This window comes from Panthera onca, chromosome C1 (assembly GCF_046562875.1).
Source record: "Panthera onca isolate mPanOnc1 chromosome C1, mPanOnc1 haplotype 2, whole genome shotgun sequence".
NCBI lineage: Eukaryota > Metazoa > Chordata > Mammalia > Carnivora > Felidae > Panthera > Panthera onca.
Genome location: NC_138346.1, coordinates 95,920,294 through 95,934,099, shown reverse-complemented (window position 1 = coordinate 95,934,099; position 13,806 = coordinate 95,920,294). Strand labels below are relative to the sequence as shown.

General features: G+C 39.8%; 1 protein-coding gene across 7 annotated transcripts in view; it reads left to right on the top strand.

The window, feature by feature from the left end:
• The window catches only part of MGAT5 (alpha-1,6-mannosylglycoprotein 6-beta-N-acetylglucosaminyltransferase), a 345,968-nt gene that overhangs the window by 165,776 nt on the left and 166,386 nt on the right, over positions 1–13,806 (top strand). The gene's annotated exons all lie outside the window — the stretch shown is intronic.

The following is a 13,806-nucleotide window of genomic DNA, read 5'->3' as shown; positions in this document are numbered from 1 at the left end:
GAGCCACCCCCACCAGGTTTCTCGTAGCCAGTTGATGCCCGGTGGTGTGTTCTTCTCTTTGACTCTTTGACCATTTCTGGTGGGAGCTGTGTGTTTGTTCTTTCTCTGGTTATGTGGCCAGAGGGGGTTTTGTGGGAAATTAAAGCAAGTGATAGAGACCATTTCCACTTAACAGTGCAATAAATTGGGGGCTGGTGGTTTGCTTGCCTTCTTCCTTCTTGTTTTGTCTTCCCATGCAAACCTGCATTCCTTCCCGCCTTGTATTGTGTCTTAACACTTTGGTTTGTACTGAACTCCAACCCCATAATGGTCCCTCTGAAACCTCTCCAGATCTTCCTTCAGTTCCCCATTGGACATGTGGCTTCCATGGCTGGTTTTAAAAGGGGCGTTCCCTCCCTTCCCATGCCCCTGCCTCCCCCCCACCTAAAAATGGCCACCATCAGGTTGTCCAGGCATAACTAATCACTGTGATGGAGGGACTTGCTGATTCTGTGGCTTTGTCTCTATTTGGTGTCTACTGTCAGCAGAGAAGGAACACACCAGAGGGACCGAAATGCAAAGCAAGACCCAACTCATTAGCAATTTACCATAGTGATAAAAAAGCATAGCAGAAAACACTTCTGTTTGGTGGAGCCAAGTAGAGCTAGAGCAATCACTTGGTGATTACATAGGATACACGGAGTCTGAAAATTAATTGAGCCTCTATTAGCTGCTGGGGCCATAATGTAAGATGAAGGCGACAAAGACATCACTTTCAGGGAGCTTACATTCTAGTTGGGGATACAGGCAGTAGACAAACAGGTTTGTGTGTGATAATAATGTCAAGTAGCAGTAAGAGCAATAAAAACCAGCAAGGTTAAGAGAGAGAAAAAATTACCTCAGACAGGGTGAGAGTGCATTTTGCATGACTGGGGAAGGCCTCAGAGAAAGTGCAGTGTGAGCCAAAATCTCAATGAACTGAGGGAGCCACTACCTGGAAAGACACTGAAGACTGAGGAGATGGCCAACTGGGAGACAGATGGTCCAGGAGTCCATTCCTTGGCATGTCCATAGTCCAGAGTGAGGCCCCAATGCCCCAGTGCAGCAGGTGAGGGCAGGAGGGATTGGAGCTGAGGTAGGAAGCTTTGTAGGCCAAGTTAGGGTCATTCATTGGCTGGTGTGAGGATATTTTTATGCTAACTATGGAGCAGCTGTGAAGATTACTTGTAGAGTCAGTTTTTCCTAGAAGCTTATAAAACTTGGGCCCTGCTAGAATAATATGATGTTCTTTATTTGGTGGTCACTCAGGCAGCATCAAGCGTTGCTTTGTCTCCCCCTTGTATCAGACAAAAACTGGTCCTCTTGGGACCTTCCATGATGATGCATCTACAGGGTTCCCCTCACAAATTTTTTCACACGGAGGTTGTGAGACCAGGATGGGATGACATATGTGATTATATCATCTTTTCTTTGTTTGGCATTTGACATTTTTAATTTGTGAAAGTGTCAGGCTCACTTAGAATGAATGAGTAAAATGGAAGCTTTGCTTCACGTTGGCAGATAAACAGTGCCTCATTTAGTGAGTCCTTTTTAGGTTGTGTCTGTGTCTTTGGAATGGAGTGTCTACCAGGAGAGGTAGAACAGGAAGCAGTACTAGAATGTTCCACCGGTGGTCTGTTTTGGAGAACAGTGAGGAATGTCATGTGCTCAAATGGTCCTGCCCTTAAGCAGGAGAGCTGGCTCCATGCTCTTTCCAGTCCGTCGTGTGGTATCTGGTAACAGGAGGGTCTGCTTCTGTTGCCAGCCGTAATCAATATCTTTTTTTAAAAAAGTTTATTTATTTATTTTGATGGAGGGGGGGTGCAGAGAGAGAGGGAGAGAGAGAGAATCCCAAGCAAGCTCTGCACCATCAGCCCAGAGCCTGATGTGGCACTTCATTTCACCTCTGAGATTGTGACCTGAGCTGAAATCAAGAGTCAGTCACTCAGCTGACCAAGCCACCCAGGCACCCCACTAATCAGTAGTTTTCATTTAAGGATACATTCAGTTCTCGTTTCTTTAATTATGAAATTAGAGGATTTGGGTTCCAACCCAGACTTCTACAACTTTAATAGGATTTAGGTTTATTCCCCCGCCCCTGCCCTGCCACACCCCGGCCAGTCCAGGGTCCCAAATGTCACTGAGTGGGTTTTCTTCTTCTTCTTTGACTTGGGCCATAGCTGGTGGCTGAATTTCCATTTGAAGTTCTCTGTTCCATGAACAACTCTTGGAACCATTGGTTGTACCTCCTATAGACTTTCCATGACACACAGGGAATCTATCAAAGCACGTGACTTCCTGCTTATACAGCACTTTAAAGAGTCACTGTAGTTGAGCCAGATACCTAAGTTGATAAGAACTGGTAGGTACCTGGAAGGCTGAGTTTCAAGGCGGGGCCTCCAGATAGCTTCCCGATGAAAGAGGTTATGGGCCTCCACTCCTCCTTTCCCAGATAATGTGCCTGGCTCAGGGCAAATCCACTGTTGTCACTGGTAAAACTAGCAAGCAGTCATGCCTCTAGGTGAGTATAGGTCCTTAATAGACCTTCACACATGAGAGGTAGTGTATTCTTGTTTAATGACAATTTGTTTTGGGTACCACTGTGCACCCTGGCCCCTTCTGCATGCTTTTATAACATGTATATGATAATAAGTGTTACTATTCAGTGAGTGGAAAATATGCAGATTGAAAAATGGATGGTGGATTCATTAAATTGCAAACAAATGCATTATCAGTGGGCACTTGGTTCTAAGCACTAGGATGGTTACTCATGCTGTGATTTTAGTATAAAAAGTGTGAAGGGAAATTAATGCATGCCTGCAGGTGTTAATATGAATAAATGCTTTGCTGCTTTTTTTTTTCTTCCACATATCTACCTCCGTCTTTCTCCTTCCCTGCCTCTGTTTATTCCTCTTCCTGTAAATTGAAGAAAAGCCAAGCTGGCAAACTGTCTGTATTGATAACGGCCAAGCCCCTTGAAGCTAGATTGACTGACATGGGGCTATACAGCAGCTCCCAGGGCTGAGTCTGTGGCTTTGCTAGAATGAGGTGAGAAACTCTTCTGTCCTTACTCTAGGTCCCTTCTTGCACAGAGCACTATGGCAGGTGTAAAACACACTGGGAAGATGGGAGGGCTGGACCACATGCTCTGGAAGGCAACTTGATCCCTTGGCTCCCCTTCCAGTTTCCTGCCTGCTTGTTCTCTGGATGTTGGAGTGTCCAAGCAGGTGAATCATGCAGGGAGTAGTGTTTGAACTGCTTCACACAGCATTTCCAATTCAGTAGAGAGGGCCTGTTCACCTTTCTTGTGCCTGAGTGAGGGACAAATAAAGGAGAGAAATGAAATTGTATCCTGCATTCTTTCATGGTGGCTGACCTGTACTGTTCCTGATATTAATTACAAATAGCACCACCTGTTGTGTGGCTTCATGGACCTTTTAAGCAGTGGGAAGACCTTCATGCCAGCATTAAAGTAAGTGTCTGCGTTTTCATGTTTTCATTTTTATTTTCCTCTGTTTCTAAGTCTTAACCTAGAGTCCCTACATAAGGATTTTATTGGGATGTTACGTGATTTTGCTTCAGAAACCACTAGGATTTAGTAGTCAGGGTATGAGATTCATACTTCTGGGACAAATATAGACAACAAAGTAACAGAGTCTAACAAAGGGTTTTTATCCCAAGTTCTTCCCACTGCAGGTCAAGTTCTGTCAGAGGGCATGGTGGTTCTGCATGGTGAGGGCTGTGGTTTTATAAAAGGCAGATCCAGATACATGGTTTTCAATGCCATATACATCGATTTACATTTGGTGGCTCTGAAGGGGTTTGAAGATGCCAGAAAAAAAAAAAAAAACAAAAAAACTGGAGACTTGGAGTGGGCAGAAAAATCTAGAAATTACGGTTAAGTTGAATACAGTCATAGTAGAGCCAGACTGTGCTAGAAGGATGTGCTGAGGCTGGCCGTGGAATAGAGACCCATATCAGCTATGTGGCTCTCCTCAGTCAGGCAAGGAAAATGCAGTCATTCTGGGGTCCTCTTTCAGTCATGCCAAGACATTAGAGCTATGAAATAGAATGTAATAGGAAAGTAATCTTCATGGTGTCGATAATGGATTTCCCTGTGATTGGCCTTCTCTTTTGTTCTCTTTCTCTCATCTCGGTCTTTATTTTAGTAGGTGGCTTTATTATCATTATGACGGGTATTCATTCCATTTTGAACAGCACACAGATTCTCCCTAAGTATTACAAGAGCAAAAGTAGTGGCCTTGCCCTTTGACAAAATCCAGCACCCTTTCTTAATAAAAACCCTTGAGAAAGTCGGGATAGAAGGAACATACTTAAAGATCATAAAGGCCATTTATGAAAAGCCCACAGCTAACATCATCCTCAACGGGGAAAAACTGAGAGCTTTTTCCCTGAGATCAGGAACACGACAGGGATGCCCACTGTCACCGCTGCTGTTTAATATAGTGCTGGAAGTTCTAGCATCAGCAATCAGACAACAAAAGGAAATCAAAGGCATCAAAATTGGCAAAGATGAAGTCAAGCTTTCGCTTTTTGCAGATGACATGATATTATACATGGAAAATCCGATAGACTCCACCAAAAGTCTGCTAGAACTGATACATGAATTCAGCAAAGTTGCAGGATACAAAATCAATGTGCAGAAATCAGTTGCATTCTTATACACTAACAATGAAGCAACAGAAAGACAAATGAAGAAACTGATCCCATTCACAATTGCACCAAGAAGCATAAAATACCTAGGAATAAATCTAACCAAAGATGTAAAAGATCTGTATGCTGAAAACTATAGAAAGCTTATGCAGGTAATTGAAGAAGATATAAAGAAATGGAAAGACATTCCCTGCTCATGGATTGGAAGAATAAATATTGTCAAAATGTCAATACTACCCAAAGCTATCTACACATTCAATGCAATCCCAATCAAAATTGCACCAGCATTCTTCTCAAAACTAGAACAAGCAATCCTAAAATTCATATGGAACCACAAAAGGCCCCGAATAGCCAAAGTAATTTTGAAGAAGAAGACCAAAGCAGGAGGCATCACAATCCCAGACTTTAGCCTCTACTACAAAGCTGTCATCATCAAGACAGCATGGTATTGGCATAAAAACAGACACATAGACCAATGGAATAGAATAGAAACCCCAGAACTAGACCCACAAACGTATGGCCAACTCATCTTTGACAAAGCAGGAAAGAACATCCAATGGAAAAAAGACAGTCTCTTTAACAAATGGTGCTGGGAGAACTGGACAGCAACATGCAGAAGGTTGAAACTAGACCACTTTCTCACACCATTCACAAAAATAAACTCAAAATGGATAAAGGACCTGAATGTGAGACAGGAAACCATCAAAACTTTAGAGGAGAAAGCAGGAAAAGACCTCTCTGACCTCAGCCGTAGCAATCTCTTACTCGGCACATCCCCAAAGGCAAGGGAATTAAAAGCAAAAGTGAATTACTGGGACCTTATGAAGATAAAAAGCTTCTGCACAGCAAAGGAAACAACCAACAAAACTAAAAGGCAACCAACGGAATGGGAAAAGATATTTGCAAATGACACATCGGACAAAGGGCTAGTATCCAAAATCTATAAAGAGCTCATCAAACTCCACACCCGAAAAAACAAATAACCCAGTGAAGAAATGGGCAGAAAACATGAATAGACACTTCTCTAAAGAAGACATCCGGATGGCCAACAGGCACATGAAAAGATGTTCAACGTCGCTCCTTATCAGGGAAATACAAATCAAAACCACACTCAGATACCACCTCACGCCAGTCAGAGTGGCCAAAATGAAGAAATCAGGAGACTATAGATGCTGGAGAGGATGTGGAGAAACAGGAACCCTCTTGCACTGTTGGTGGGAATGCAAATTGGTGCAGCCGCTCTGGAAAGCAGTGTGGAGGTTCCTCAGAAAATTAAAAATAGACCTACCCTATGACCCAGCAATAGCACTGCTAGGAATTTATCCAAGGGATACAGGAGTACTGATGCATAGGGGCACCTGTACCCCAATGTTTATAGCGGCACTCTCAACAATAGCCAAATTATGGAAAGAGCCTAAATGTCCATCAACTGATGAATGGATAAAGAAATTGTGGTTTATATACACAATGGAATACTACGTGGCAATGAGAAAAAATGAAATATGGCCTTTTGTAGCAACATGGATGGAACTGGAGAGTGTGATGCTAAGTGAAATAAGCCATACAGAGAAAGACAGATACCATATGGTTTCACTCTTATGTGGATCCTGAGAAACATAACAGAAACCCATGGGGGAGGGGAAGGAAAAAAAAAAAAAAGAGGTTAGAGTGGGAGAGAGCCAAAGCATTAGAGACTGTTAAAAACTGAGAACAAACTGAGGGTTGATGGGGGGTGGGAGGGAGGGCAGGGTGGGAGGGAGGGCAGGGTGGGTGATGGGTATTGAGGAGGGCACCTTTTGGGATGAGCACTGGGTGTTGTATGGAAACCAATTTGACAGTAAATTTCATATATTAAAAAATAAAAAAAAAATAAAAAAAAAATAAATAAAATAAAATAAAATAAAATGACTCATAAACCAAAAAAAAAAAAAAAAAAAGTAGTGGCCTTGCTGGCGACCTGTCAGTGATGTTGCTGGCTTCAACCAAATGGGCAAGGGCTATTGAGAGTTTCTGTAGGAAGCATCAGGATTACTGTGGGGCAGTGTTGATACCCAGCAGGACCGGGTTCAGGAAGCTTGGGTGACACCAAGCTGCGGTTTGTATTTCAGTTTCTTAAACCTTCTCATGACAAATACTCCCCCATCTTCATCCGGGTTCTCCTTGAGGATAAGGGGGATGAGTGCTCTGGTTTCACAGCTTTTCTTCCAAAGCATGGGAATCTCTGGGTTTAGGATTTGTGGTGGAACCTCAGAATGACTGCGGCTTTATTTGAGAGGTAGAAAGCAAGGTGAAAGCCTTCAGAGGTGAAGGGTGGTTCATCTAGTAGCATTTGGCAGCTTGAAGCACATGTTTGTTTGTTCATATTTGAATTTTGACTCTTTAGATTTGCCATTTAGGCCAAGAGGGGAGGGAGGTGGAGGGAGAAGGGAGTGGGCAACAGACTAAATGCATTAAATTTCATCTAGCATGGAGGCAGAGCCAATTATATTTGAGCTGCTGTAGTTTTCTACATGGCTGTGTACCAGCAAATTGGGGTGGACACATAGTACTCCAAAAATACAAAAAACAAAAAGAAAAACCTCACAATTTAAAAGTCCACTACTACCTTATATAACTAGGTGAACCTGGACATCAGTTTCTGGAATTTGTGGGCACTAAACACTAAATGTTAAATTTCTTGGTTTGTTATTGAGGGAGTGGCTGGCGCATTCAGTCTGTCTGATTTCCTGTTCTTAATATCCTTGGCATCAAGTTTACATTGGTAAAAGGTTGTTAAATATTCTTTTTTTTTTTTTTTCCCCTTTGTAGCATATGACTAGAATTTAAGGTTCTTTTCCTTCCTCTTTCTTTTTGACCCTCTTTTGTTTCTCCCTTTCACTTTTTGGAATTAATTTTAATCCTTGGAAGAAAAACCACTTATTCTTTACAGCATATATGAAAGACAGACAAAAATAGAGAATCTTTTTATACAGCTGACCTTATTTTGTACATGTTGTAATCTATGTCATGTAACCTCTCTTTTTTCCATTACTTACCTTACCTTGCTAAAATAGCGGAGTTGATAGCCTTATGCCTGGAGTTGCTGCTGTTCTTGACCCCAGCTCAGCAGGGTAGTTTCTAGCACGGCAGGGCAGGCTGAGAAAACCAGCAGCTTCATTGACATAGAGGGAGAGGCTGATGTGATTTGGAGCGGAGTATAGCAAAATCCCATGTCCAGTCAGTAACAGTAGTGATCTTCGGAGACAAAGGGGAGCACAACTGGCTGAGCTAGATTAAGGTTGCCTTCTGGTTTGGGGCAAGCAGTGAACCAGAAGACTAGCCACATGTTTAGTATGGAGATCTAGGAAAGAAGACTGGCATAAGTAGCTTTTCTAAGCTCTTCACAAATCTGTGTAGGAGAGAACAGAGAGGGCCACACTGTCTTCTCCTCCTTAGCTATGAACTTGTGTGTACGTACAGAGGCAACACAAGAGGACACAGCAGAAAATAAGAGCCTGGAGAGATTTAAATACTGCTGAATATCGAATATGCTACTGACAAACCAATCTCAGACCAATATTGGCTGGCTACTAAGCTGCACAGACATAAGGGTGATCCCTAGGACTCTAAGCTTAAACACTTTAAAAACTTAGAATTAAAACACAAACCAGGGGCACCTGGGTGGCTCAGTCAATTAGGCAGCCGACTTTGGCTCAGGTCATGATCTCAAGGCTCGTGGCTTTGAGCCCCACGACGGGCTCTGTGCTGACAGTTCAGAGCCTGGAGCCTGCTTCAGATTCTGTGTCTCCCTCACTCTCTGCCTCTCCCTGCTCAGGCTCTGTCTCTCTCTCAAAATAAATAAAATAAACATTTAAAAAAATTTTAAAAAACTCACAAACTTAAGCACAGACATCTCAACAGCCAGATACAATGGAGGAAATGCATTCCACAGATTTAGTCTCGGTAAATTGCTAAACATACAAAAAAATAGCAACAACAGCTCTGGAGGTGGAGTGAGGATCAGAGTCCAGAGCTGCTATAATATATATCCAAGATGTCTATTTTTAGCAAAAATTTATGAAACATGCAAAGAAACAGCAGGTGATGTATACTTGTGGGGGAAAAGCGGTTACTAGAAACTGAGTGGGCTCAGATCACGAACTTAGCAAAGACTTCAAAACACCTTTTAGAAGAATGTCAGGAAACCATGTTTTAAAAATTCAAGGAAAATATGATGACAATGACACAATTAGGGAGAAACTATAAAAAAGAGCCAAATGGAAATTCAGGAGTTCAACAGTAAAATAACTGAAATGAAAAAGTTCACCAAAGGGACCCATGGTGATATTTGAGATGTCAAAAGAAATAATTAGTGGGCCTAAAGATGATTACAAATGATCCAATCTGAAGAATAGAGTATAAAAAGAATGATGAATAGTAAAGTCTCAGAGACCTGTGTGAATTCAAGCATATTAGTATGCTATATATATATTATATATATATATATATATATATATATATATATATATATATAGCATACACACACACACATACCAGGAGCTGAAAAAGAAGAGGAAAAAAAAAGATCAGAAAAAACATTTGAAGAAATAATGGCTGAAAACTTAAAAAAAAATTGATAAAGACCTATATATTCAATGAATCCAGAGTAAAAAACACAGAGATTAACACATAAACACATCATAGTCAAACTATTGAAAGAGAAAATTTTGAAAGCAATAAGAGAAAAACAACTTATCCCATCAAAGACAGTGGTAACTAGAAAGCAGTGTTGTACAAAGTGGTGTAAGAGAAAAAAAAAACAGCAAGTAATTCCACTTCCAGCAAAACTATCCTTCAATAGCTAAGGCAAGATGAAAACCTGTTCAGACAAATGAAGACTCAGATATGTTGCTAAGTAGACCTGCCTTACACGAAAAACTAAATGATCTATCTCTTATGCTAAAAGAAGATGTCACTAGATGCTAACTTTGAATCCACACAAAGAAGTAAAGAACACAATATAAGGCAAATGTATGGGTAAAGATACAAGATTATAGATAGAGGTGGGTATGTTTTTTTTTTTCTTAACTTGTTTAAGATTCTATAAAAATAACTATAACGTTGAGTTGATAACACATATTGTGATTTAGAAGTTTAAACATTTATATTAGAAGAAAGGTTTCAATCAATAACTTAAGCCTCTACACTAAGAAACAAGAAAACGAGGAGCAAAACCAACTCAAAGCAAACAGGATTCAGAAAATAATATAAGGTGAAAATCAATGAGATAGAAAAACAATAGAGGAAATCTGGGGCGCCTGGGTGGCTCAGTCAGTTGGGCGTCCGACTTCGGCTCAGGTCGCGTTCCTATGGTTCATGTTTCAAGCCCTGTGTCGGGCTCAGTGCTGACAGTTCAGAACCTGGAGCCTGCTTCAGATTCTGTTTCTCCTTCTATCTGGCCCTCCCCTGCTCACTCTCTCACTGTCTCTCTCAAAAATAAATAAACATTAAAAAAATTTTAAAAACAATAGAGGAAATCAGTGCAACCAAAAGTTGGTTTTTTTGGAAAGATCAAGAAAATTGACAAACTCTTAGGTAGATTGATGAAAAAGGGAACAGGAGATAAAGCTACCAAAATCATGAATGAAAAGGGAACATTACTAATGACCTTACAGAAATTTAAAAGATTATAAGGGAATACTATGAATAAGTTTATGCCATCATAGTAGATAATGTTGATGAAATGGACAGATTTCTGGAAAGACACAAATAATCCATACTGACTCAAAAATGTCTGAATAACTTGATAACAAATAATGAAATTGAATTAGTCCTGAAAACTCTTCCTACAAAGAAAACTCCAGGCTTACTTGGCTTTACTTGTGAACTTTATCAAATATTTAAAGAGGATGTAATACCAATCTTTCACAAACTTTCATAAACTATAGGAGGTATTCCCTCCCCACCCTTTCTGTGAATCCACCATTACTTAGTTGAACAAAGACCTCACAAAGAAATCTACAGACTATGGACTCCTATGAACACAAACACAAAAATTCTTAAAATCCAAAAATACCAAGTCCAGCAACATATAAAAAGGATTACACATCATGACTAATTGAAATTTATCCCAACAATGCAAGTTTGGTTTAACATTCAGTAATTATTCACATAATGCCATAGTAATAGAACAAAGGTTAGAAATCACACATCACCTTAATAGATTGAGAAAAAGCATTTGAGAAAGTTCAACATTGACTCATGAAAAAAATTCTCAACATCATAGGAAAAATCTACAGGTAGTATATTGAATAGAGAAGAACTGAATGCTTTTCCCCTAATATCAGGAAAAAGGCAACATTAGCAAATTATTTCCATAAAGACTTAGAAAAAATAACCTAGATTATTAAAAAAACTATTAAGTGCATAAAAGTGTTGTGTTTTCTTTTTAGCTAAATTGTTTAAGGTCAATTATTTTCTTTTAGAGTATAAATGTGTATCTCTTTATATGTTAATGTTGAATTCTTTGAATAAATAATATAATTAAAAATTTAGCATTAGAATATTATTTCCATTTTCCACTCCATAAGTCTTGTCCATATTTTTTTCACCATCTCTAATAATGCCCAGAGAATTGCAGAGCTATTTTTAAGGGAACTGGACATCATTCAAATCAAATTCTGTTGGTACAAATCTTTGCTTATCAAAATTTAACACCAACAAAATAAATTTCTGAGTTTCCAGTTCTTGGAAACTATTTTCATTGTGACATAAATTCAAGACCACAGATGAATTTGTATGGTCCCTTGAAGTCTGTTTCCATTAGATGTTACCCGAAGTACCTCAAAGAACCAAATCTGGGCTGGGAACAGGGGAAGGGGTGGTTTTCTATGGTGGTTGAGTGTTGATGTTTGGTTGGGGGCTGTGTTTGGCTCATAGGGGCCATGGGTTGGAATTGGGCTGGTTAGGTGTAATGTGTAAAAGCTGAGACGATTGCAAGGCAACAAGCATGAATGCAGGTTCAAACTCTAACTTGCTCTGAATGAGGAGGGTGAAAGAAGAATGGAGTAAGAAAGTGACATTTAAAAAATGATTCTTCCCCTTTCCTCTGAAAAGAGAGTTGTCCCCATTTGAGAATAATATTTTTGCCCAGGTCTTTTTGACAGCACTTTTCCATCTTGACCAGAAACACATGAGCTTGTCATTTCTCCTTCTCCCTAGGGGTTCATATTTGACCTTCCCCGCCACCATCACCATATTTAATTCACAGAACCTGTATCAATTGTGGGAGCCGTTGTTGTTCTGTCATTCTGGGGAATACAAAAATAGACTGGTACATGGCCACTGACCCTGCAGAATTTAGTCTTTATTGACTTTGCAATTATTTTTGGGTTATGCTATTGTGCACATGCAAACATACCCCAATTAGAGGACAAAGTGAACACAAGACAAGCTCTAGAGGGTGCAGTACAGACGAAAAATTTTATGGAAGTTCACAGGCAGCCTGTGGGTATCTACTTGAGCTGAAGTGTTCTTGCAAAATTTCACGCAAAAGGGAGAATTTGAGCTACACCTGCAGGCTGTGTTGGATATTGAAAGTTATTTGAATGACCTTCACTAAGTTGAATAAATGGAAACAAGATTTATATTTAAACTTCTGTAACTCTTTGATTTTGCTTTATTTTTGAAAATAGGGGGCACCTGGGTGGCTCAGTTGGTTGAGTGTCTGACTTTGGCTCAGGGCATGATCTCACTGTTTGTGAGTTTGAGTCCCGCATTGGTCTCACTGCTGTCTGTGCTGTCTGTGCGGAGCCCGCTTCAGATCCTCTGTCCCCCCCTCCCCCGCCCCTCTCCCACTCGTGCTCTCTCAAAAACAAAATATTTTTTAAAATGGGACGCATCTGCATCAGGATCTTGTTTCAGCATGATGAACTACTAGTATTGATGAGGGTGGTTGCACTGTCTGTTCTGATTCCATAGTGGTAGGTCCAAGCCAAATGGGAAGAAAAGCTAAAAGAACTTGGAGAAATTCTTTCCCTCCCTTATCTAGGATTAACATAATATTTAGATAAACATTTAGTATTTACCCCCTCTCTCGTCTTTTATTCCTTAACAATTTCAAATTGGGTATGGATAGGCTCCATCCAAAAAAAAAAAAAAAAAAAAGTTTCCTCTTCAAAGCTGTCTTTAACCCTATAATGTGTGTCCAAAAACCTCCTTGGGCAATGTTCCCTTCCTATAGGAAGCACTCACCCCTGGAACATATAAACCTTGCCTCTTCCCAGCTTCCACCTCCCTGGCTTTCCCTTTGCCATTCATGGAACTCTGTGAATATCTCTCATTTGGTATCATTCAGCTTTTGTCATATAGTTATGAAACTCATTAGTGATTACTTTATAAAATTTTTTATTATCTTTAATAATATCCTGTTCTACTCTTGTGATTCTAGGGAGTTTTCATTCCAAGAAATGAGACATTTATTTTTTATGTTGCAAGAATCCTTGCTTTTTACTTTTATATTTTATTATTATTTGAATTATTGTTAAAAAAATTTTTAGTATACTTAACATACAGTGTTCTGTTACTTTCAGGTGTATAATATAGAGATTCAACAATTCTACACATTACACAGTGCTCATCATGATAAGTGCACTCTTAATCCCCATCACCTATTTCTCCCATCCCCCCACCTGAAATCATATGGTATTTGTCTTTCTCTGATTTATTTCCCTTCACATAATACTCCCTGGATCCAGCTGTGTTGTTGTATTGGCAAGATTTCATTCTTTTTTATGGCTGAGTAATATTCAATGCTATATACACACCCCACATCTTTTTTATATGTTCGTTCATTGATGAGAACACTTGGGTTGCTTCCATAATTTAGCCATTGTAAAGCTGCAGTAAACATAGGGGTGCATGTATCTTTTTGAATTAGTGGTTTTGTATTCTTTGAGTAAATAGTAGTGGAATTACTGGATCGTATGGCAATTCCATTTTTAATGTTTTGAGGAACCTCCATACTGTTATTCACAATTGCTATATGAGTCTGCATTCCCACCAACAGTGCCTGAGAGTTATTTTACCTCCACATCCTCAACAGCACTTTGTATTTCTTGTCTTTTTTATTCTAGC